At 41.6% G+C, this 25,674-nt stretch overlaps 1 protein-coding gene across 3 annotated transcripts in view; it reads left to right on the forward strand.

The window, feature by feature from the left end:
* Positions 1-25,674, forward strand: part of synpo2 (synaptopodin 2) — a 109,632-nt gene that overhangs the window by 23,060 nt on the left and 60,898 nt on the right. The gene's annotated exons all lie outside the window — the stretch shown is intronic.

Raw genomic sequence — 25,674 nt, forward strand, 5'->3', positions numbered from 1 at the left:
CTAGTATCACAACTGCCTTCTTCACTACCTTAAACTACAGTATTTGTGTTGCAAACTACAGAGATCCTATCAACAGGCCACTTATTCTCTCACTTACATCATTTTCCAACAGCAGGATGATAGTTTGAATTTATCCTGGGAACATGTATCTGAACATAAGCCTAATAGTTGGTATTAGATAGAAAACAATGTGTGCCAGAAGGGACCAGAGCACTGCTTCAGGAGTGTGGGAAAGAAATCCTGTATCTTAATCCTGTGTTCTCTGAGAAAATAGATTAAGGAAGGCAGCTATGTCTCATGGGGATATTGCTGTCTAAGTAAAGCAAAACATTTTGTGAAGGCTTGTCCTGTTGAGTGAGATCATTATATTTCCAAATTCAGTCCATAAATATCTGACATAACATAGAAATAGAACAAAGATAAGTCCAGAGTAGAATAGTAACCCAGATGGCTGCTTTAGGTGGGAGAGTCTATGTCAAATCCAGTTACAATGGCACAGCAGTAGAGTTGCTGCCTTACAGCGCCAGGGACATGGGTTTGATCCTGATTAGGGTGCTGTCTGTATGGAGTTTGTACGTTCCCCCTGTGTCCATGTGGGTTTTCTCCAGGTGCTCTGGAGTTTTGGTACAAACCAGCATCTGCAGTTGCCTTTTTATTACATTTTATATTAGTGAATCCTCTCCAGCGTAATCATAATCTTCCTATTGTGTGTTGACCAGCTCTGCACACTCCCACACTCCAAAGACGTACGGGTTTTTTAGATTAATTGGCTTCCGTAAAAATAGTGAATCTTCCCTCATGTGTATGATAGTGTTAGTGTACGGGGTGATCGATGGTCGGCCAAAGTTTCCACGCTGTATCTCTAAAGGAAAGTCTAAAATATAGGGAAAGGCAAGACAACAGTTGTTTATGGCCAAAAGTTTGCTCCATGGCCGTTCATTTCTGGTGTTAGACACTGCTGCAGGTCACCCTACAATTGCCAGTGAACTACAAAACTCACAATGCAGTGTTTTAGTTTAGTTTAGGTTAGAGGTACAGTGTGGAAACAGACCCTTCAGCCCACCAAGTCAGCACCAACCAGCGATCCCCACACACTTACACTATCCTACACCCAGTACGGACAATTTACTATTTACGGAAGCCAATTAACCTACAAACCTGTACGTCTTTGGAGTGTGGGAGGAAACCGGACATCCCGGGGAAAATCCACGCAAGTCACGGGGAGAATATACAAACACCGTACAGACAGGCACCTGTAATCATGATTGAACCTGGGTCCCTGCTGCTCTAAGGCAGCAACTCTACCACTGCGCCACCATGCCACCAGTTGTCTGGTCTCCAACTATAATCTTGTGCTGAAGCTGACAATGTTCCTGTTGATATTTGCAAGTTGTTACAGCTGTCGGTAATGTATCAACTTGTGTGATCTCAGCGATCAGCTTTTAGAAGGACACATAAAAATGCAAGAACTCTCTTCCAGTTCCAGGGAAGTGAATGTGTTGCTGCCACAGTGATGGGAAGGGGTTAGGGCAGTGTTTTCAAGGGTCATAAGTAAAGAGCAGGAGGCATGTTCTTTATGCAAGAGTCCTTCCAGGATTACTGTTAAGCAATCCCGGCAGAAGGTTGTCAAGGGGGGCTCTGTGAGAACATGTGTAATCAATGAATATTTGCACTTTGGGAAGCTGTAGCGATGTTCAGTGATGAATGCTCATGTTCACTCTGCCTGCTCCTGTGAGCTGCAGAAAAGTAGATGCTCTTTCCCACAGACACATGAATGAGACTATAAGATGCTGGAATCTTGAGCATAAACTCTTGATGTTCTTTCTGCCTTGACTGTCATATGTGAGTCACCTCCAAAATGTAGCAGCGAAGACAATCTTTGAGATGTGAATAAAATTCAGGAGCAGCACCAACCTGTAAATGACCTGAGACTAGAGAGCTGAGAGTGACCATAATTGTGACCTCCATGAGTCAAGGTATACGTGTGAGGGTATACATTTGATCATAAGATTGAAGTGAAGATCACGTGATGTTTGGTAAAGTTTAAATAGCAATATTTCAAGAGAATCTAGTCAGTGAAACTCGATTACTCTGAGAAAATAAAGGCTGTAGAACATTTATCCAGGAATAAATTATGCAATTTGTAACTTTGGTAATTTCAGAATTTGTACCCTGAAAAACCACTGCACCTGATGTACATGGCAGAAAGAAGAATGATCACCTTTACACATCTATTGAAGTTAGAAGAAAGTTTATGTTTTTGCATAATGCTTGTAATTGACGCAACATTTTAAATTCAAGTCAATAAGTTAAATTAGTCCTTTGATGTGCGATTGCAGCACTCATTACTTAATTGATTCAAGTGGGCTCGTGGGACTAAATCATCCTACGGAATAATATAAACCATGTAGAATGTGACCTGCTGCTGAGACTACAACAATTCAGTGGATAGGAAATTATTTTGAGAGACTCCAAAGATTAAGACGTTTGTTCGTTCTTCCCGTGACCTGCAGGGGGTTTCCCCGGGAGCTCCGATTTCCTCCCCCACTCCAAATGGGTGCAGGTTTGTAGGTTAATTGGCTTGGTAAAATCGTAAATTGTCAGTAGTGGCAGTAGGATAGTGTTAATGTGCGGGATCGCTGGTCGGCACAGACTCGATGGGCCAAAGGGCCTGTTTCTGTGCTGTATCACTAAATTAAAAATGTGATCTCAGTGAAAGTAACTTTGTGATGTCTCTACTACAGCAGGAAGAGAGGTTAACTATAAAATAGACATAGAACAGTAAAGCACAAGAACAGGCCCTGCGACCATGATGCCAATCTAAACTGATCCAATCTGACTGCACAAGCTCTACATCCCTATTCTTTGTGGGCTCGTATGTCTGTCTTAAATGTTGCTATCATATCTGCACCTACCAGTTCGTTTCAGGCAGCAACGACTGTCTGTGTAAAAATATTGTCTCGTTAATCTCTGGTAAACTTTCCCCTTTCACATTAAATCTATGCCCTCTAGTATTTGACAATTCCCCCTGGGAAAAAGACCTCCCCAATCAATGCCTTTTATAATTTTATTTACTTTTATCAACTCACCTCTCAGCCTCCAAACTGCAGTGAGAACAAACTCAAATTTACCTAACGTTTTGTTATAGCTAATACTCTCCAATCCAGGCACCATCCTGATGAACTTCTTCTGCACCCTCTCCAGATCCTTTCTGTTTTGATTCGATCAGAAGTGATTTGATTCGATCACAATACTCCAGCTGCAGCATAACCAAAGTTTTATACAGACGCAACATGACTTGCCAATTTTTATATTCAATGTCCCGATTTATGAAGGCAAGCATATAAAGGCATGATTTATAAAGTATACTTTCTTTACCATCCTATCTACTTGTATTGCCATTTTCAGGGAGCTATGGACTTGCACTCCAAGATGCCTCCAAATATTAATACCCATAAGGTCCTGCTGTTTACATTCCGCATGCATTTGACCTGACAAAATACACCTTCTCATACTTGTTAGATTAGATTAGATTAGATTAGATTATTTAATGACCACACAGTCAAGCTGGTGGAATTCAGGTTCAGTACAGGATGTTACAAGGTAGGCTGATTCCCGTCAAACATAACATAAAACACAACATCATACAATATACAGTACATACATGGGGAGGATATGTGCTGTTATCATAGTGTGTTCAGAATTCGGATTGCGTGTGGGTAAAAACTGTTTTTAAATCGAGATGTCTTGGCGGACAGTGAGCTGTAGCGCCTTCCTGATGGCAGCAGGTGGAAGATGTGGTGAGCTGGGTGGGAGGGATCAGAGATGATTTTCTTCACCCTTGACACAGACCGTTTGTGATGGAGTGATTCTATTGATGGAAGGGGAGTGCTGATGATTTTGGATGCTTTGTTAACTATGCGTTGTAATTTATTACGGGAGTGAGTGTCTAAACTGCTGAACCAGACTGTAATTGATGAAGTGAGCATGCTTTGGATGATGGCTGTGTAGAATTTGATTAGGAGGTGTTTCCTTACTCTAAACTTCTTGAGCTGGCGGAGGAAGAAGAGTCTCTGGTTGGCTTTTTTGTAGATGTGATTTGAATTGATTTTCCATTTGAGGTTATTGCTTATGTGAGTGCCTAGAAATTTGTATGAGTCAGTGGTGGATATGGGTTCGCCTGAGATGAGTAGGGGGGTCTTGGGTTGTGCCTTACATCTGAAATCAATGATGAGTTCGTGTGTTTTTGATGTGTTGAGTGAGAGGTTATTATCTGTGCACCAAGTGACTGCTTTGTGTGTTTGAGTGCGGTATTCTGTTTCATTATTGTTCGAGATGAGACCTATGATGGTTGTGTCATCTGCGTATTTATAAATTTTAACTGAACTATGCTGGGATGTGAATTGGTTGTGTAGAGTGAGAATAACCAGGGGGAAGGAACTGCAGATGCTGGAAAATCGAAGGTAGACAAAAATGCTGGAGAAACTCAGCGGGTGAGGCAGCATCTATGGAGCGAAGAGAATAGGCAATGTTTCAGGTCTGAGGTAGGGTTTTCAACCCAAAACGTTGCCTATTTCCTTCGCTCTATAGATGCTGCCTCACCCGCTGAGTTTCTCCAGCATTTTTGTCTACATTCTCATACTTTTCTGAATTAAACTTTATCCACTATTTTTCTGTCCAATTTTCCAACTGATCTCTATCCTGTTGCATCCTTTGACAACGTTCCTCACTATCCACAATGCTACCAATTTTTTATCTCATCTGCAAACTTACCGACCAGATGCCTACATTTCTGTCCATATCATTTATACATATCACAAACAACAGAGATCCCTGTTGTGTTCCCTGGGAAAAAAATCCTGAGGGGTAACCTTAACTGCAAGTCATTCTGGCAAATAATATCCTTCCATATTATTTTTATGCTTGCAGAGATCAAATGTTATGGTCATTTTAATAGACAATGAAATTTGTTGGTATTTATATTAATAGGAACATAGTCGGCCAATCAATAAATTTTGTGACCATATCCTTTTATCTGGATACTATTGCAAATATAGTTTGACAGTATTTCACTTTCCAAACTTTATGCTCATGATTTTCACTTTCACTCAATCTAAGGGGAGCTGAATGAAGGCTGCATTTAGCATGTGGCTAAGTGCCATGAACAACTTTGTTCACGTTGAGGAGATATGGGAGATGTTCAAGATCAAACATATTTCTATCTAGTGTACAAAATAATATTAACAAAGTTAAAGTAATACATTGACAGGAACAGAAATAAATGTAAAAATATATCAGATCCAATATTAAGGCACATACGTATCAACAAGTAGATCCAGACAAGTATGCTCATATTTTAAATGGGTTGGGGACACTGGGTTTCCTGCAGTGTTGAAGTCCTGTGCTGAGGAGATAATGTTTCTTGCCCCAAGAATGTAGACCTTGTTTTGGACCTGGTTCACCCACAGGAATTTTGCTTTTACTGGTAGACGAGATTTCTGGCACACCCTTTTTTTTAGCCCCTGCTGCCAGTTGGCATCTCTTTTGCTACCAACCAGGACCAGAGTTCAGTTGCATAATTCTCCATTTCCCAAGGTATAAGGGGGAATGCGGAGGAAGGGCAACTGCAGCAATAACAACATACAATTTACACAAAAACAGTTTTATACATTCTTGGGGTGGTACCAATGGTTAGGAATCATCTTTATGCCTGCCACTTTTTTCTGCATTGTCAATTCCCAAACTTTGCTGGTGGTGTACACAATCTTGAACATGTGTTGCTCTGCTCTCAAACATGGAAGCCTCTTTAAGTAACTCAAATTTCACTATACCTTAAATGGTACATGGGACATTGAAACCTTGAAAGTGTCTTTGCCATCTCAAGAAAGGCACATTCCTCCAAAGGCTATTATATTATATTTGGCCAGCATCTCTTTTTTGGGCAAAATTCTAAAAAGGTGACAATTCATCTTAACTGAGATTTCACCATTTTTGGCTTCATAACATCTTTTAAAATTATTTCTTTAGTATAACCTTGATTTACAACCTAAATGTATGAAGACCTAGGAAAATTATTATTTTTTCACCTCCTTTGTCTATTTTGCTGATGTCTTTGTCAATTTGTCCCCGTCCTTTTCCCTCCACTTTTTCCCATAGGAATATAATAAAATTGAGGTTTTCCAAATAGCAGCTATAATGTCTGTGGTACTCCAGTAAATTTCCCCATATGAGTATTCACAAAGCCAACTGAAGCTAGTTGGTAATAAAAGCAGAAAATGTTGGCAATATGCAGCAAGTCCCTCAGCAGCAGTAAAGAGAAGTAAGGTTTATGTTTCACAGAGAGATCCTTGAACAAAACTGGAAAGAGATGGTGCTGAGACCTTTTATTGGACCAACCTAAACAAAAAGAGGAGGGAGCAACACCAGATACAGGTCATGGGTTATATACACCAAAATGAGAACCTGGTGTGTTTATGATCTGTGAGGTGATTTAGCAACCGGCAAAATTGCATTTTGACTGTTCTGCTTAAAATTCAGACAAATTATATTTAAATCAACACACCTAAGATCTCTAAAAACATATGCATGACAAGTGCACAAGGTTGGTCATGATTATTTCCTTAAATTAACAGCTAACACCAATGGAGGATAATCATCCTGAATTAAATAGTTTGCATGACTATTGTTTGCCTGCCATTTCAACAGTTTTCTTAATCCTTTGATTTAGTATTTGTTTGAAAGGCCGAGGAATTTTACATGAACTTTTTATTCATGCCTATGTAATTTCCCAACACAATTATGGCAAGGATCTTCTCAAGTTCACAGTCTTATAGAGCCATACAGCATGCAAACAGGCCATTTGACCCATCAAGTCTACGTTGACCATCAAACGCCGATTAACATAAGCCCTATGCTATTGTATTCTCCCCAACTTCTGCCAGATTTTACCACATACCTATACACGGGGGAATTTAGAGTGACCAGTTAGCTTCGAGATGTGGGAGGAAACCTGAGCCAATGTGAGAAACCCACATGGAGAACTCCACACAGATAGCACCAAAAGTCAGAATTGAGCCTGTGTCACTGTGCCGCTGCCCTCTGCAAACTCCAATTTTCCAAAAATCTGTAATTCTATACTCATTCTACCCAATCAGCTATATCCTATTTTCTGGTACTCTTTAAGACAAATTTAAGATACTCCTTCTTGTTTTTAAATTATATCTTGCCATTTACTATTTTTTTAACCTCATCCCAACTGTACATCTTCTGAAGTTCTGACCTCTCTCTTTCTTTTGATCAGCTAAGTTTTTAGCCATTGAGCAACTTGCACCCAAATATGCTCCACATTCTCAACCATTAAATTCCTCCTTAATATCCAATTTTTTGGACTAATTTTACCTTCTTACACCAGTATGTAAAATGCCTTGTGACATTTGTCAATATTAGGTATGTTCATGCCACACAATTTGAATCCAAACATATATTCTATTCTCAATAAGCTTTTTCCAAATGTTTAAGATAAGAACATTTACCATATAAAGGTGCATACACAATACTAGTGCATATTTCAGAGATCACTGGGACTAAAAATAGCTGCATATTGTCTTTTGTCTTTTGCTTCTGAAATTTGGTTTAATTCAAGTTAATTGAAGCAGATTTACCTGTATATTCACTCAATTTAGGTTTCAAAGGTCTTTTATTGTCACGTGTACCAATTAAGGTACAGTGATATGTGAATTACCATACAGCCATACTAAAAAAGCAACAAGACACACAACTACATAAAAGTTAACATAAACATCCACCTCAGCGGATTCCCCACATTCCTCACTGTGATAGAAGGTAATAAAGTCTAATCTTCTTCCCTCATTTTTCTCCCATGGTCGGGGCAGTCGAACCATCTGTCGGGGCGATCGAAGCTCCCGCAGCCGGCGGTCAAAGCCCCCACGTCAAGGTGATCGAAGCTCCTGTGGCTTGGAGTTCCCGATGTCGGTCTCTGACCAGAGACCACGAGCTCCACGATGTTAAAGTCTGCAGGCACCCGAGGTAGAGCTCAGAGGTCGATTCCTGGCAAAGGGATCACGGGCTCCATGGTGTTAAGTCCGCAGTTAAGTTAAGCTCTCGTTGTCGGTCTCCAGCGAAGGCCGCCAACTCCTTGATGTTAGGCCGCAGTGTGGACGGAGATACGATACGGAAAACAAAATCGCATCTCCGTCGAGGTAAGAGATTAGAAAAAGTTTCCCCCACCCCCACATAAAACAAGCTAAAGAACACTAAAAACATACATTTAACACAGACTAAAGAAACAACGAAGAAGAAAGGGACTGAGACTCAGCGAGGCAGCCATTGCTGGCGCCACCCGGTGCATTTTCTGAATAGTCATACCTGCCTCTGAGGAGGAACTCAGGGGATGTTGAAAGGAATAGGTGGTATCTTTTATTTCAAACATTAAATGGAGAACTTCTCAGGTTGGTATGACAGGTTGGATTTCAAAGATGCGTAAGTGAGTTATTTTTGGTGCCTTAGGTAATATTTTGCTTTCAAACAACATCATCCAACCTCATTATATCGTTATTATTGTACTGCTGTCTGTAGGATGTTGTGATGTGCAAGTTAGCTGCTGCTAAACACTCATCACCATTATACTTCAGAAGTGACTGCAAAGTACTTCTGAGTGGTTTGAGCTTGTGAAAAGTGGTCTATAAATGTGTATGTTTACAGTAATTCATAATATATTATGAATTGGATTTGTTTTCAAAATTAAAGTTTAATTGCATTAATATGGAAAAGAAACTTGCTACAAATAAAATAAAAACAATGCTTTGTACACAAATATTGAACATTTTCTGCAGACATTTTACCTGCATCTTACACAAGGCCTACCGTCAAATGTGAAATCTGAGTTTGAGATAAGAGGAACAAGTTGATGATGATTGATTGAATTTACAGTTGACTGGAAAATAACACTCTACCTTTGTAACACAATTCCATCAACATCTAGGCTTAATAGTTCCACTCTTTCCACGTCTTTATTCCTTTTCACTAGCTACCTTAATGATAGGCAAAATAAGTTAAAAGAACAACAATTCTAAGAAAAATATAATTAAAATAATTCTACTGCAGTGGAATCAAAACATTAAAATCTGAAATCCGTGTATTTAATGCTGGTAGAGAAAATCTCAAAAACAACAACCTTCTTTGCATGCTTGCACTATTACTGTGACATTTTGCCTTCTGTTTAGTTTGCAGACAGAACAAACTTGTGTACTGTAGATGTATTTGTTCAACATGAAGTCATGCACTTCACTGTGCTGCTTGGATTCTTTCTGTGGTGAGCATCTACAGACATGAATATGAGAGAAAGTTTACTTCAGCAGCAGAGATTGATTTCCTTTTATGGAAATTGCTCCTAACTGCATGTTTCTCCAGTGCTGGCTGCAAACTATGAATTATTGTCGGATGACTCACATCAAGAGGGGTAAAATAATGGCACGGGTCATTGGTACCAATGTAAAACAACATTCATGCAATGTGCCTTATAATACCAAAGATAAACAAGTAAATATTTGGTATGACACAGTCGGTCAAATAGCCCCCTAATTTCTAGGAGTAAACTGCATTTAAAATAAACATTACATGTATATTGAACATCAGTTTACCACAGAGCACAATGGCCTGGAAAGTCATTGCGTAATTGGTATTTTTTAATCTAATTTACAATTAAATTGTTGAGTAAAAGTAATGGTGCAATGTTAATGGGACTTTGTCAGCATGTATTGAATGTATCAATTGTATTGAAACTTTGGAATATGCTCTTCCATGCATTCCTAAGTGCCTGAACATAAATTACAGCAGCACATAACAGTAACAGCAACGTTTTGCATAATAATCCAGGCTTCTGATCATCATTCTGTGAAGCCCCAGGCATCTGATCTTCTGGGTGTCCTTCATGGCCTCTTTGATCTACAATGCAATGTCTTAAGAAGTGGTGCAATTCCCCCAGCCACCTATCACAAATGATTACCCAAGTCATTCCACTTGTTACACCAATGGTTCCACCTGAGAACTGTTAGAGCATACAAGCTTCTAACCAATGTGTGCTGGGTGGTTTGAATGCAATTCTCAAGATTGCACCTAGATTAAGTATGTATAAGGTCATATGTAATAGGAGCAGAATTAGGCCATTTGGTCCATCAAGTCTACTCCGCCATTCTTCCGCCTTCTGCCCATAGCCCGTTCAAATCAAAAATGTATTTATCTCTGCCTTAAAAATATCCATTGACTTGATCACCACTGCCTTCTGTGGCAAAGATTTCCACAGATTCATCTGACTAAAGAAATTTCTCCTCATCTCCTTCCAAAAGGAATGTATGCAACCACACATACTCACTTACATGCAATCTACGCACATTGCATCTCACCCAAAACATACGACTCAAAATTCCAAGGCTTATTTCTGTCGAACTCGATCATCTCTATAATCTAGTACAAAACAATAAGCTTCTATCATTGAATTAAGACTAAACATTCTAATTGGCTTTTTACATCTGAAATGATGTATAAAATGTCTAAACATATGATCTATGAAATTCAATGTCATATATCAGAATTTGTGAGATTTTATTCCTCATTTCTGTATTTTTTTTAAACCAGTTCATTGACATGCACAGTGTAGAGGGAAAGTGGATGGATAATTGCACCTATGGTTGAAAATTGATAGCTAATTCCACCCTTCATGGAACTTGGAGCAGATCAACCTGCACATTTCCACCCACTAGGACGAATAGAGGAAATGTCATGAACTGCACACTCAATTTCCAATAACTAAGTTCAAGCAAAGTAATTTAGCATCAGACGTGTTATAACCATATAACCATATAACAATTACAGCACGGAAACAGGCCATCTCGGCCCTACAAGTCCGTGCCGAACAACTTTTTTCCCTTAGTCCCACCTGCCTGCACTCATACCATAACCCTCCATTCCCTTCTCATCCATATGCCTATCCAATTTATTTTTAAATGATACCAACGAAATATAACCATATAACGTGTTGGACGATGGAAGTGGCTTTAGTGGCACCATGAGCCTGGTACCAAAGCTCATTTGTCCATTATTCTGTGTCCTGGAACAAGTCACACATGACATCCATGAAACGCAGTGGACATGAAAAGATGAGATGATTTCCTTTGATAGACACAAAAAGCTGGAGCGACTCAGCGGGACAGACAGAATCTCTGGAGAGCCGAATGGGTGATGTTTCGGATCGAGACCTGAAAAGTCACCCATTCCGTGTCTCCACAGATGCTGCCTGCCCCGCTGAGTTACTCCAGCTTTTTTTCCAACAAAGCAGCAGAGATGAAATGTAATCAGGGACAGAGAACTGTGTTGGGAGAGGGATGAGAGAGAGGGAAAACAAGGGTTATTTGAAGTTAGAAGGTGTTTTTTCCGAGGCTTATCCATAGGCACTCGTATGGGCCCCCGCTATGCCGGTTTCTTTGTAGAGTACGTTGAACAATCCCTATTCCAGACGTACACTGACCCTATCCCCGAACTCTACCTCCGCTACATTGACGACTGCATCGGTGCTACCTCCTGCACCCATGCAGAGCTCATGGACTTCATCAACTTTACTACTAATTTCGATCCTGCACTCAAATTCAATTTGCGCTGGGTCTCACTCTGACAATGGAGGAGGCCCATGATGGAAAGGTCAGATTGGGAATGGGAAGGGGAGTTGAAGTGCTGAGCCACCGGGAGATCAGGTAGGTTAAGATGGACTGAGCGGAGGTGTTCAGCGAAATGATCGCCGAGCCTGCGCTTGGTCTCGCCGATGTAAAGAAGTTGACACCTGGAACAGCGGATACAGTAGATGAGGTTGGAGGAGGTGCAAGTGAACCTCTGCCTCACCTAGAAAGACTGTTTGGATTCTTGGATGGAGTCGAGGGGGGAGGTAAAGGGACAGGTGTTGCATCGCCTTGTGGTTGCAGGGTAAAGTAACTCCATTGTCAGAATGAGGCCCGGTGCAAATTGGAGGAACAGCACCTCATATTTTGCTTGGGTAATTTACACCCCAGCGGTATGAACATTGACTTCTCTAACTTCAGATAGCCCTTGCTTTCTCTCTCCATCCCCTTCCAATTCCCAGTTTTCCCACTAGTCTTACTGTCTCCGCCTACATTCTATCTTTGTCCCGCACCCTCCCCAGACATCAGTCGGAAGAAGGGTATCGACCCGAAACATCGCCCATTCCTTCTCTCTAGAGATGCTGCCTCACCCGCTGAGTTACTCCAGCATTTTGTGTCTACCTTCGATTTAAGCCAGCATCTGCAGTCCTTTCTTACACATTGTGATGGAGGAGCCGGGCATTTTCTGTAAGGTGCAGAGCTATGTTAGGCTGTTGTTTGACTGGTCTGCTGAACAGCTCACTCAATTTAACCCCAATCCCCAGATTTTTACGAGGAGGACTTTGCAATGTCAACTTGGCTGGGAATGTCTCAATATAATATCTGGTCCATTACAATAATCCATCTGGGTTTAATCCTGCTTTTTTTTAATATGTAGGGATAATAGAACAATTGACTGATTTACTAGTCCTCTTCAGAGGACACCGGAGTCAACGATGTATATGTTTGGAGTCATATATAGGCTGGGGTAAGGATGGCTGATTCTTCTGCTGAAGGACAGTAGTGAACTAGATTGTATGTGTTATATTTTGTTAGCCTGTGAAGAATGAAGGTGCAGGAGACTCCACTGATGTTCCTTGGGGTTTCGGGTCCAGAATATCCAGATTGTACCACAGCCTCACGAACACGAAAAGCTCCATGTTTCTCATGAGGCTGCAGATAATCAGCAACATTTAATTTTAATCGGCTTATTTACATTCCTGTTGTGCAGTTCTCTAGTTTAGGTATTACGGCAACAAAGTTACAAATCAAGTTAACAAGAACTATCCTTGGAAGAGGCAATGATAAGGGAAAAGTCACAGTTGGTGGATAAACTTACATTAAATTAATATGCATTACTTTATTGTATTGGATTGTATTCAATTTATTGTCATTATCTCATAAGAGACAACGAAATGGATTTTCCATTTCAAACAAAGCCGTTTTTATACCTTTTATTTGTTGAGTTTAGTTCAGTTTAGAGATACAGCACGGAAACAGGCCCTTCAGCCCACTGAATTCGCACTGACCAATGATCCCTGCACACCTTAGAACGTACACCTCATGCAAAAATGAAAACAAATTAATCTCTAAAAATTGTTGTCTCAGAGTAATTTCTCAAGGTATTAACATTTTAGACAAGTATAAGATTGCATTAAAAAAAATTGGGGGGGATTTGTGTTTCACTGATATTTATTACTTAACAGTCATGTGATAATGGTGCTGGGCCTTTATCTCTAGGGTCACAGTGGAACTGAGCTTCATATTGTTGAACCAAGGCTGGTATCAGTCCTGGTATCAAATAGTTTGCATATGACTCAAACTAAACATCAGAGAGAATGTGATTGGAAGGTGCATTTTGATTCCATTGTCAATGATGACCCCTCATTTTGTAGTTGACTGGGAGTAGGCTGCTATGGTAATATTTAGCAGGGTTGAATATTTTTACTTTTATGGAGACATCATTTTTTTCTTTCTTTGGCAACTTTCCATATTATTGGGTAAATGCCAGACTTTTATATGCATAAGAGATTACCATTATTTCTAGAGCAGTGTTGTTCATTGTTCCAGTCAGGATGTCACCAGAAGCTAAAGACTTTCCATTATTCAGTGTCTCAGCCTTCTTAGAGTCATAGTCATAGTCTTACAGAGTAGAAACAGGCCCTTCGGCCAACATGTCCCATCTACATTAGTCCCACATGCCTGCGTTTGGCCCATATCCCTCTAAACCTGTCCTATCCATGTGCCTGTCTAAATGCTTCTTAAGCATTGCAATAGCGCCTGCCTCAATTACCTCTTCTGGCAGCTGGTTTCATACACCCACCAGCCTTGGTGTGAAGTTCTTCTGGATAATATGCATACAGTGGGATCTGTAAATAGAGGTTTCATAAAATATCCACTCAGTACTTCTAACTAATAATGCTAAGTACTTAAGCAATAAGTATCTTCGTATATTTGTGTCATGACTTAAAGGGTGGCACAGTGGCGCAGCAGTAAAGTTGCTTACTGTGCCAGTCACCTTGGTTTAATCCTAAAGTCGCTGTGTGTACAGAGTTTGTACATTCTCCCTGTGACTGTGAATTTCCTCCAGGTGCTTCAGTTTCTTTCCATATTCCAAAGACATGTAGGTTTGTGGGTTAATTATCTTCTGTAACATAGAACGAGTATATAGGTGACCGCTGGTTGGCGTGGACTCAGTGGGACAAAGGACCTGTTTCCAAGCTGTCTTTCTAAACTTAGCTAAACTAAACTAAACTAAACTAAACTAAACTAAACTAAACTAAACAAAACAGCATGAATGTCACTTAATTCCATCCAGCCTGTTGCGTTTCGGCATTCGCTCCACTTTCTGAGGAGTTGCAAATGGAGTTGAACACTGCAAAGTCATCAGCAATCATCCCTGTTGATGAACTGATGAAAGTGAGGTCACCGATGGAGAAGCTGGAAATGGTTAAGTATGGAGTGCTGCTGTGAAGGGCTGCTGTGGTAATGCTCCAAGACTGGGAGGATTAACCTCTGTGAATAATAACCATTCTCTCCCGAAGACATCATTTCAAGTCATAGAGTTTTCAGCTCCGTTTGGCTCCTAAATGTTCAAGTTTAGCAAATCATAATACTTCTGTATCTATAAATTTATTTGCAAAACAAGAAAGGAATACAGATTATGCTATGTACAAGCATTTGTCATTGTGTAATTAATAGTTTCAAGATGGATCTGTACTCAGTATAGCAAGCAGAGATTGCAAGTCAAATTAAATTTAGCAGTTACGATGCATATTTGGAATGTAAATTTCCAGAGAATGCAATATCTTTATCCTTCAAATAAATCATTTTGTTAATTAGCTGGATACCCTCTGTAGATGTAACCAATATGTCATATCTGAAATTTGAAAAGATGATGATTAATTTAAGGTCAGGATCATAAGAAGGAAATGTATCAATTAATTTCATTGCTGACTTACAGAAACAGTGTTAATTGCTGTTTAACCAAACACTCAAAGTACAGAAGCTATTTAGCCTTCGCATTTCACTCCACTGATTCTGACTCCAGACATTACGATAGGGTAAACTTTCCAATTGACCGCCCGCATCAGCCACCGTGGGATTTGGATGGTTGCAGTCAGTTCCACATCCCATGATTTCTATTTCAGCTGACCTTTGTTCGTTACTTTATTGCTTTACTTTATTTCATGCCACAACCTTATACAGGCTAAGGTAAAATGCACAAGGATTTGATTGACCCATTAGACATTCCCGGGCAATTTGATTCCAAAGCCCATTTTTTATGGATGGTCTGCGTAATTTGGGGATTTTAATGAGGATTAGGCTTTTTTGTGTATGTTTTAGTGATATTGGTCTTTTAACTGTGCTGTTTTATGAGCCACTGTTTTTTTAATGTATTTTGTAAGAATGCTATAGTGTAGGTTTTATTTCTGTAGAACATATTGCCTTGCAATAACTTCCTGCAAAAGATAAACCTATGTGCATATATCTAAACCAGGTTTACTGACTGTGGATAGATGCAAAATGCTGGAGTAACTTAGCTGTGCAGGCAGCATCTCTGGAGAGAAGGAATGGGTGACGTCTCGGGTCGAGACCCTTCTTCAGACTGAAGTGATAGGAAAGGAGAACAAGAGATATACACCAAAGATCTTGGAGCAGAGTGCTCTAAGATCTTTGATATACACGATGGTGTAAAGAGATATAGAACAATGGATGAAAGATATGCAAAAAAGTGATAATGATAAAGGAAACAGGTCATTGTTAGCTGTCGCGAGGTGAGAACAAAAAGTTGGTGTGACTTGGGTGGGGGAGGGTTGGAGAGAGAGGGAACGCAAGGGTTGCTTGAAGTTAGAGAAATCCCTGGGTTGTAAGTTGCCCAAGCAAAATGGTAAGCTGCTGTTCCTCCAATTTGCATTTAGCCGCACTCTGACAATGGAGGAGGCTTAGGACAGAAAGGTCAGTGTGGGAATGGGAAGGGAAATTAAGTGTTTGGCAACCAGGAGAGTCCACATCTTGAACAATGAATACAGTAGATGAGGTTGGAGGAGGTGCAAGTGAACCTCTGCCTCACCTGAAAGGACAGTCTGGGTCCCTGGACAGAGTCAAGGGAGAAGGTATAGGGACAGGTGATGCAGGAGAAAGTACCTGGGGAGGGAGTGGTTTGGATGGGAAGGGATGAGTTAACCAGGGAGTTGAGGAGGGAACGATCTCTGTGGAAGTCGGAAAGGGGTGGAAATGGAAGATGTGACTAATGGTGGGATCCCGTTGGAGGTGGTGAAAATGTCAGAGAATTATGTTTTGTATGCAACGTTTGATGGGTGAAAGGTAAGGACTAGGGGGACTGTCCCTGTTGCGACTAGGGGGAGGTGGAGCAAATGCGGAGCTATGGGGTACCGAGGAGACATGTGTGAGTACCTCATCTATGATGGAAGAGGGAAACTCCCGTTCCCTAAAGAATGAGGAATCTTGGATGTCCTGGTATGGAACACCTCAACTTGGGTGCAGATGGGGCGTAGACGGAGGAATTGGGAGTAGGGGATAGAGTCTTTGCAGGAAGCAGGGTGGGAAGAAGTGTAGTCGAAAGAGTTGTGGGAGTCAGTGGGTTTGTAATAGACTTCAGTCGATAACCTATCTCTTTTGATGGAGACGTGGAGGGAGGTGTCGGAGTTGGCCCAAGTGAATTTGAGTGCAGGATGGAAATTGGTGGAGAAATTGGTGGTGAAGTTTCACTTGGAACCCAAGTTTTCACTTTGAACCTCTACCTATTCATAGAGGATTAATGCAAAAGTTACGCAAAATAAAATGATATTTCCAGGTTTTGCTACAATACGATACAACAATCCTTGCAAATATTTTTTGGCACAAAAGGTGGCCATTACTGTAGTTACTGGTCAAGGTTCTCGCTTCAAAAATATGTGAAGCACTGCACATTGAAGACATGATACCTGCTTCCTGCCTAACACAATGCACTAAATAACACCTCATTATTTGAGTGCCAACCATTTTTGCTCTTCCCTGAGTCTGCATGGGTTGTGGATTCAGCACTATACTATAAGAATAACCCTGAAATAGAGTGAAAGTTGGTGATACTTTCTCATCCGAGTCACCTACCGCCTAGTTGGTGATACTTTCTCATTCTTTCTCATCCGAGTCACCTACTGCCTGAGATCTTGCTTGGAGCCTCACAAAATTAAACTTCTAAACAGAGCATGCAATTTGAATGAGGATACAACACTGTGTTTTAGTTACTTATTTCAGATTATGCTGTTTAACAAAGGGTACAACTCTTGATAATTTCCTTGCTATTTTCATCAACATGTTGTGGCATCAGGACAGGACAATAATGATTGCACTGGACGCTCGCAGCAGGATGAACGCACATGATGTGGTTAGCTTCTATTGGCAAGAAAGTCTAGGTCTGCATGGGGGTGCCATCCCTCATCGTCATGGCGCATGTGAGGGATCACTGGTGATCTCAGACTTCTCCCAGCAGCCGAATCCAGGTCTCTAAGAAGGAGGCATGGCGATCTCAGCTTGTCCCTGCAGTTCACCCTTTCCTTGAGAGGAGATGTTGGCAGTCTGAGGCTTATCCTGGTGGCTCAGTCTTCTACTCTGTGTGTGGGTGCAGTCCCTCATTACATGTGGGTAGGTAGGAAGCACTGGCAGTCTTTCGCTTGTCTCTCGCACTCAGTCTTGGCCTCAGAGGAAGCACTGGCTGTTTAGAGCTTGTTCTGGCAGCTCGGCCTTGACCACAAAATGGTGGCGCTAGTGATCTCAGATTTGTCCCTGTTTTTTTTTTTCCTTTTTCTCTCTCTCTCTTCTAAGGGCAAACTCTTCTAAACTCGCAGATTAGGTCGCCGCAGTGGGACAGCCCCTTTATTTGGCGATGGCCTCAGCTCAATGGTGCTGGAGATTGGCCTCTCCTGGCCTGTCTGCCGGTGATGGTAATCAGAGTGGCATTCGAGGGAGGGGATGCTGTCAGAAAGTATTTCAAAAGCAAAATAAATAAGGCATATAATGTAATTAGGTTTCAGGATGTGTGATGATGAGGCAGTGCCATGTTTCACAAATCTCCATTACAATATCTCAATGTGAGATTTACATATCTTAAAACAAATAATAGTAAATACAGATGTGGATTAGTGTTGTGTCTCAGCATAAAAACTTCTAAATCTATATTTCATGCCAGTAGGGACCAACACCAAATTAACAGTCTAACTGTAGCTATGCTGGCATTTTGCCTTACAAGTGAGGTTGTTGCAAACAATTACTTGGCTTGTCTACAAACCCAAATTTAGTTTTAAATTTGAAAGAAAGAGTCTGGCTGGTCCATCTCAGATTACAGATGTGTGCTGTAAGGTGGTTGAAAAACTTGTGGAAATATCAAACACGAGACATAAAACAATCAAGATCCTCGGCAGTCCTTACATTCCCAGAATATAGAAAGAATGGAAGGGATGATTAATCCCAGTAATCAATCTCTATCTGTTCACCTACAGTGGGTGCATATGTGTGTTGGAGAGCCTTGAGAACCATTGATCCAAAGTAATCTGGCTCCTGTCAAATATGCTATACTTTCCATGTCATGGGTCAGATTTCTCATATACTACTATCTTCCTTTGCTTATGTATTTATAATACAACTTTACGATGCCTGCATGACTGGCAAATTCATGGCAAGTTGGTAAAGATCCATTTGTTTTAACCTTGTACTTTCACAATAATTTAGGGGGAGGAAGTTCAGGATTTAAGCCCATCAGTATTTCCATGTCATACAGTGAATGAAGGAGGCAGAGAGAGAGAAAGACGTTTCATGTATCTTGTTGTGTTGGCAGACCAATTTCCTTCCTGGAATAAATACATTTATATCGTGTCGTGTCGTATCGAATGACCACAATGTGACCAATGTAGGGGGAGTTGCACCCACATACCTGTACTTCTTGTCCATTTAATGGTACAGGTTGCCGGTGTTTGATGAACTATTAGGGTAGCCAAAAACGGAAAAAAAACTGCAATATGTTTTTGTGGAGTAAATGGGTGTTTAGAGCAGTATGTTTGGTGCCAATCAAGTAACTGCCTTGTGCTGGGGCTATAATTCCATCTTGTGTGTTGTTCGATCACAAAGGACAGTGTATGTGGGGCATTGGGTCAGCAATAATCTTACCACATGGAGAGCAGCCTCAGGAGAATGAAGAGCTTGAAGCAGCTTACATCCTTTGTGTTGTGACAGCGGCACCTCCGTCCGATGCTGCTCGGATCCCCATCACTGGCACGCAGGCCGGGAGAGGCCAAACTCCAGCAGCATTGGCAACAGCTGCATCCCATTAGCTCTCTGTAGATTGGTCCAGCAGAACCTCGTCAACCTACTCTTTACAAAACCCAAGCTGGCCAGTTGCAGGGTCAAGGGAGTCTGAGCCACCGGGACAAACCCAATACAAACAGCACCACCAACAGATTCAGATTCAAACTTTATTGTCATTGTGCAGTGTACAGTACAGAGACAATGTAATGTAGTTAGCATCTCCCTAGAAGAGCGAACATAGAATATGAGCAATAAATATATTTACGTACATACAGTCGTAGTAGTGCAATTTTTCTGGTGGGAGGAGTGTCCAGGGGGGGGGGGGGGGGGGTTGACTGGCAATCACAGAGGTACAGAGTTAAGTAATGTAACAGCCACAGGGAAGAAGCTGTTCCTGGACCTGCTGGTCCGGCAACGGAGAGACCTGTAGCGCCCCCCGGATGGTAGGAGGGTAAACAGTCCATGGTTGGTGTGAGAGCAGTCCTTGACGATGCTGAGCGCCCTTCGCAGACAATGCTTGCTTTGGACAGACTCAATGGAGGGGAGCGAGGAACCGGTGATGCGTTGGGCAATTTTCACCACCCTCTGCAGTGCTTTCCGGTCGGAGACAGAGCAGTTGCCATACCATACTGTGATATAATTGGTAAGGATGCTCTCGGTGGTGCAGCGGTAGAAGTTCACCAGAATCTGAGGAGACAGATGGACCTTCTTTAGTCTCCTCAGGAAGGTGGTGGTCAAGCTTGGGCTGCCGGGAATATTGTCTAGGTCCTGTTGCATGCAAACCCAGACTTCTTCTTTAGCTGAGGAGTTGTAAATGCAGTTGCACATTGTGCTATCAGCAGTGAATGTTCCTACTTCTGACCAAATGACTTGAAGGAGATAATGATGAGACTGCTGAATATAGTTTGACCCAGGAGATTGACCTGAGGATGTCCTGTAGTCATGTCCTGGGTTAATCTCCAATAGCGGTAGAGTTGTTGCCTTGGAGTGCCAGAGACCTGGGTTTGATCCTGACTACGGGTGCTGTATGTACAGAGTTTGTACTTTCTCCCCGTGACCTGCGTGGGTTTTCCCCGGTTTCCTCCCACACTCCAAACACGTACAGGTTTGTAGGCTAATTGGCTTGGTAAAATTGTAAATTGTCCCTAGCATGTGTAGGATGGTGTTGGTGTGCGAGGATAGCTGGTCGGCGCGGACTCAGTGGGCCAAAGAGCCTGGTTCCACACTGCATCTCTAAATTAAACTAAACGATATTTTCCGATTTTAAGTACCCGTGATAACACTGGGGAATATTGCTGGAAAACTGCTAATGTGTTCACTTGCTGTGACTTGCCTATTTCCAGACACTTTTTTTAAAGCAGCAAATAAACAAAACTAAAGATTCTATCAGAGATGTGGGTGGGGATCACTTAGGACATCCAGAATCTTACAGCAAGGCAAGCAGATTCAAGGATGAAGCAGCTTGCATGCAGCTTGCATTCCTAACTTCTCAATATGGTTCTTCATTTAACAAACAATTTGTAAGTCATCAAATATTGGGCAAAGAGAGGAGACCAGTTATTTTGATCCTGTTCTGAGTGACCTCTACTGGAGAAAGTGCAGGAGAACATAGGATTGTCTTCTCACATTTTGCACTTTGTTTCTCATTTTTGAAATAACGATTAAACTACCATAGACTGCATCTCAGCCTATTTCAGTACTGCTACATCAAGTACTTATCTTTAAATAACAATGTCAAATGTCCAAAGGCACCTTGCAGAATTATGTAATAAAATTTACACTCAGCCACATAACAAGATGTTAGATGACAAAATTTAATCAGATTGTGGAAACAAAGAACTGCAGATGCTGGTTTATGCCCAATATAGATACAAAGTTCTGGAGTAACTCTGCGGGTGGGGCAGCATCTCTGTAGAAAAAGGATAGGTGACATTTCAGGTCAGGACCCTTCGTCACATAGCACTTCATGCCAGCATTTCATTCTTACTTGCAGGCCACCTCAACAACTACAAATCCAGGCTTAATGGAGGCCTCTCTGGTGATTCCAGATACAGAAGTTGCTATTTTTGTTAACTGATCTGAATCTTCACAAGCCCCTTCTGTGTGTCTTCTCAACAGATGTGCCAGCCCTGGTTAGTGCTGTCTGAAACACAAGTAACAGGGACCATCTGAATCGTGAATATTGCTGGTCTGCAGAGCCTACTGGGATCCATAGCAAACATATGTAGCAGATTATAGCAGCTGGTTCCTGTGGCCATTTAAACATCATCCAGTTAGAAAATGCAAAACACCCTGATAGCTCTGTCAGTAACCTTTTGCAGGTCTTTGTAAAACCCAGCCCACAACCAAATAAGGTACAGGAACACCTCAGTAACATCACTCTCCGACTAAGCTATTTCTGACTGTCTGAAAATTCCCAAAAAAGGCAATGCCTCCTCCAGGTTTTGGCCTCTTTATCTTGTGGGATTTATGGATTTGTCCACTAGCTAGTGCTCATCTGGTGCTTCACATAATCAAGTGAGAGAGAGAAAATCCTTGGGCAGGTTTAAACTAGATTGACAGAGGGACAAGACCCAAGGCAGTAGTGAGGCAGGTGGGAGGCTGGAAGTCGGTGCGGAAGTCAACAACTGATTAGATGATTAGACAAGACATGTTAGAGCATGACATGGAGTGAGGAGAGACAGTTGTATTAAACTGCATTTATATCAGTGTTAGAGGCCTGTAGGGTAAGGCGGATAAACACATGGCATGGATAAGGATGTGCAGCTGGGATGCTGTGGCAATTAGAGAACCCTGGCCAAGGGAGGGACAGGGTCGATTGCTTTATGTTCCAGGGAACTGGTGCTACAGAAAATATGGAGGTGCTGTAAAATAATTGAGGGAACTGCTTTTTTGATTAAAGAGAACATCAAGGCAGAATTCTGGGTTGTCATTACTGAAGAATCATCTGTTGAGGCCATTTGGAAGGAGCTGAGAAATTAAAAACAAAAGGGAAAGATCAGCTTATTTTGATTTGGCCCCCAAATAATCAATGGCAATTAGAGAAATAAATAAACCAAGGGGAAAAAAAATCAGTGTTGGAGTAACTCAGCAGATCATAGAAAATAGCTGTAGGAGTAGGCCATTCGGCCCTTCGAGCCAGCACTGCCATTCAATATGATCATGATTGATCATCCAAAATCAGTACCCCGTTCCGGCTTTTTCCCCATATCCCTTGATTCCCTTAGCCTTGGCTGTGGGTCTTTGCACTGGTCCTTGGTATTTGCACTGACATGCAATGTCAACTGTGGGACCTTATATAGACAGGTGTGTGCCTTTCCAAATCATGTACAATCAATTTAATTTACCACTGGTGGACTCCAATCAAGTTGTAGAAACATCTCAAGGATAATGCTTAGGGTCGATGTCCTGTTGGAAGGTGAACCTCCGCCCAAGTCTGAGGTCCAGAATGCTCTGGAGCAGATTTTCATCAAGGATCTCTCTCTGTACTTTGCTCTATTCATCTTTCCTTCGATCCTGACTAGTCTCCTAGTTCCTGCTGCTGAAACACATCCCCACAGCATGATGCTGTAAACACCATGCTTCACCGTAGGTATGGTATCGGCCAGGTGATGAGCGGTGCCTGGTTTCCTACAGAAGTGATGCTTGGCATTCAGGCCAAATAGTTCAATCTTGGTTTCATCAGACCAGAGAATCTTGTTTGGGTGCCTTTTGGTAAATTCCAAGCAGGCTGTCATGTGCCTTTTACTGAGGAGTGGCTTCCATCTGACCAATCGACCATAAAGGCTGGTGGAGTGCTGCAGATATAGTTGGCCTTCTGAAAGGTTCTCCCATCTCCACAGAGGAACTCTGGGGCTCTGTCAGTGACCATCGGGTTCTTGGTCACCTCCCTGACCAAGGCCCTTATTCCCCTGATTGTTCAGTGTGGCCGGGTGGCCAGCTCTATGAAGAGTCCTGGTGGTTCAAAGTTCCTCCATTTAAGAATGACAGAGGCCACTGTGCTCTTCAGGACCTGCAGTGCTGCAGAAATTGTTTTAGACCCTTCCCCAGATCTGTGTCTCAACACAATCCTGTCTCAGAGGTCTACGGACAATTCCTTTGTCTTCATGGCTTGGTATTTGCACTGACATGCAATGTCAACTGTGGGATCTTATGTAGACAGGTGTGTGCCTTTCCAAATCATGTACAATCAATTTAATTTACCACTGGTGGACTCCAATCAAGTTGTAGAAACATCTCAAGGATAATCAATGGAAACAGGATGAACCAAAGCTCAATTTTGAGTGTCATAGAAAAGGGTCTGAATACTTATGTAAATGTGATATTTCAGTTATTTCTTTTTAATTACTTTGCAAATATTTCTATACACCTGTTTTCGCTTCTTCATTCTGGGGTATTGTGTGTAGATTGATGATTAAAAAAAAGAATTTAATCAATTTTAAAATAAGGCTGTAACATAACAAAATGTGGAAAAGGTGAAGGGGTCTGAATACTTTCTGAATGCACTGTATAAGAATGAGTTGTTGCATTTTGAGAAACCAAACCAGGATAGGACCATAGTGAAAGGTAGAGCCCAGGAGTGATGGGTAGAGTAGAGCAGTGGTGACCAAGAACCCGATGGTCACTGACAGGGTGATGAAGAAAGCTTTTGCCGCGCCTACCTTCATTAGTCAGGTTATTGAGTTGGAGTATTCTGTTCACACTGCTATTGGAAAGATGCTATTAAACTAGAAAGGATGCAGAGAAGATTTAAAAGATTGTCATTGTTGCCAGGACTTGAGGATCTGAGCTACAGGGACACGTTAGCAGAATAGGACTTTATTCCTTGGAGTGCAGAAGACACTTGAATAGTGATTTTAAAGAGGTGTATACAATCATGAGGGGAATAGATAATGTGAATGTACAGTGTCTTTTTCCCATAATAGGGGAAGCGAGGACATAACTTTAAGGTGAGTGGGGAAAGACTTAACATTTTTATACAGGCGGCACGGTGGTGCAGCGGTAATTACAGGTTCGATCCCGACTATGAGTGCTATCTGTATGGAGTGTGCACGTTTTTCTCATGACCGCGTAGGGTTTCCCCGGTTTCCTCCCACACTCCAAAGACGTTAAGGTTTGTAGGTTAATTGGCTTAGGTTGGTATACTTGGTATAAATGTAAATTGTCCCTAGTGTGTGTAGGCGTGTGTTCATTATAAGATCATAAGTGATAGGAGTAGAATTAGGCCATTCGGCACATTGTATTGTATTGTATTGTATTGTATTTTTTAATGACCACACAGCCAGGCTGGTGGAATTTGTTCTCAGTACAGCTCGATACAGGTTCCAACATTTCATCAAACATTCAACTCGTAACGTAGATATACATACAAACAGACACATTTAATAATACATAAGGGCCATGCTTATTCGTATTTCCTCACCGTACGGAGTTTAAAAAGTTAATTGCGGTAGGAATGAAACTGTTTTTGAAACGGGTTGTTTTGGAGGCAATTGACCTGTAACGCCTCCCAGAGGGCAGTAGCTGAAAGGCATAGTGTGCAGGGTGAGTGGGGTCAGTGATGATCTTGCGGGCTTTGTGAAGTGTCCGTTTATGGTAGAGTGATTCAAGTGATGGAAGGGGTAAGCCAATAATTTTGGAAGCTCTGTTTATAATGCGTTGTAGTTTCTTCCGGGAGAGTGAGTCGAGGCTGCCGAACCAAACTGTGATAGATGAAGTGAGGATGCTTTCAATAATGGCTGTATAGAAGCAGAGCATCAGATGAGGCCTTACTCTGAACTTCCTAAGCTGCCGAAGATGGAAAAGTCTTTGCTGGGCTTTTCCATAAATGTGGTCTGCGTTTGTCCTCCATTTGAGATTGTTGCTGATGTGGGTGCCAAGGAGTTTGAAAGACATCAAGTCTACTCTGCCATTTAATCATGGCTGATCTATCTCTCCCTCCTAACCCCATTCTCCTGCCTTCTCCCCATAACCTCAGACATCCGTGCAGAAATCGCTGGTCGGCGCGGACTCGGTGGGCCGAAGGGCATGTTTCCACGCTGCATCTCTAAACTAAACTAAAAACTAAACATGGGTGGTGGGTATATAGAAAGAAACTGTGAGATTAAGTTGAGGCAGGCAAAATAACAGCATTTAAAGTACATTTGGTCAGGTATGTGGATAGGAAAGGTATGGGACAGATACAGGCAAATGCAAATTGATGGGG

Source organism: Amblyraja radiata, chromosome 1 (genome assembly GCF_010909765.2).
Source record: "Amblyraja radiata isolate CabotCenter1 chromosome 1, sAmbRad1.1.pri, whole genome shotgun sequence".
In the NCBI taxonomy this organism is placed as follows: Eukaryota; Metazoa; Chordata; class Chondrichthyes; order Rajiformes; family Rajidae; genus Amblyraja; species Amblyraja radiata.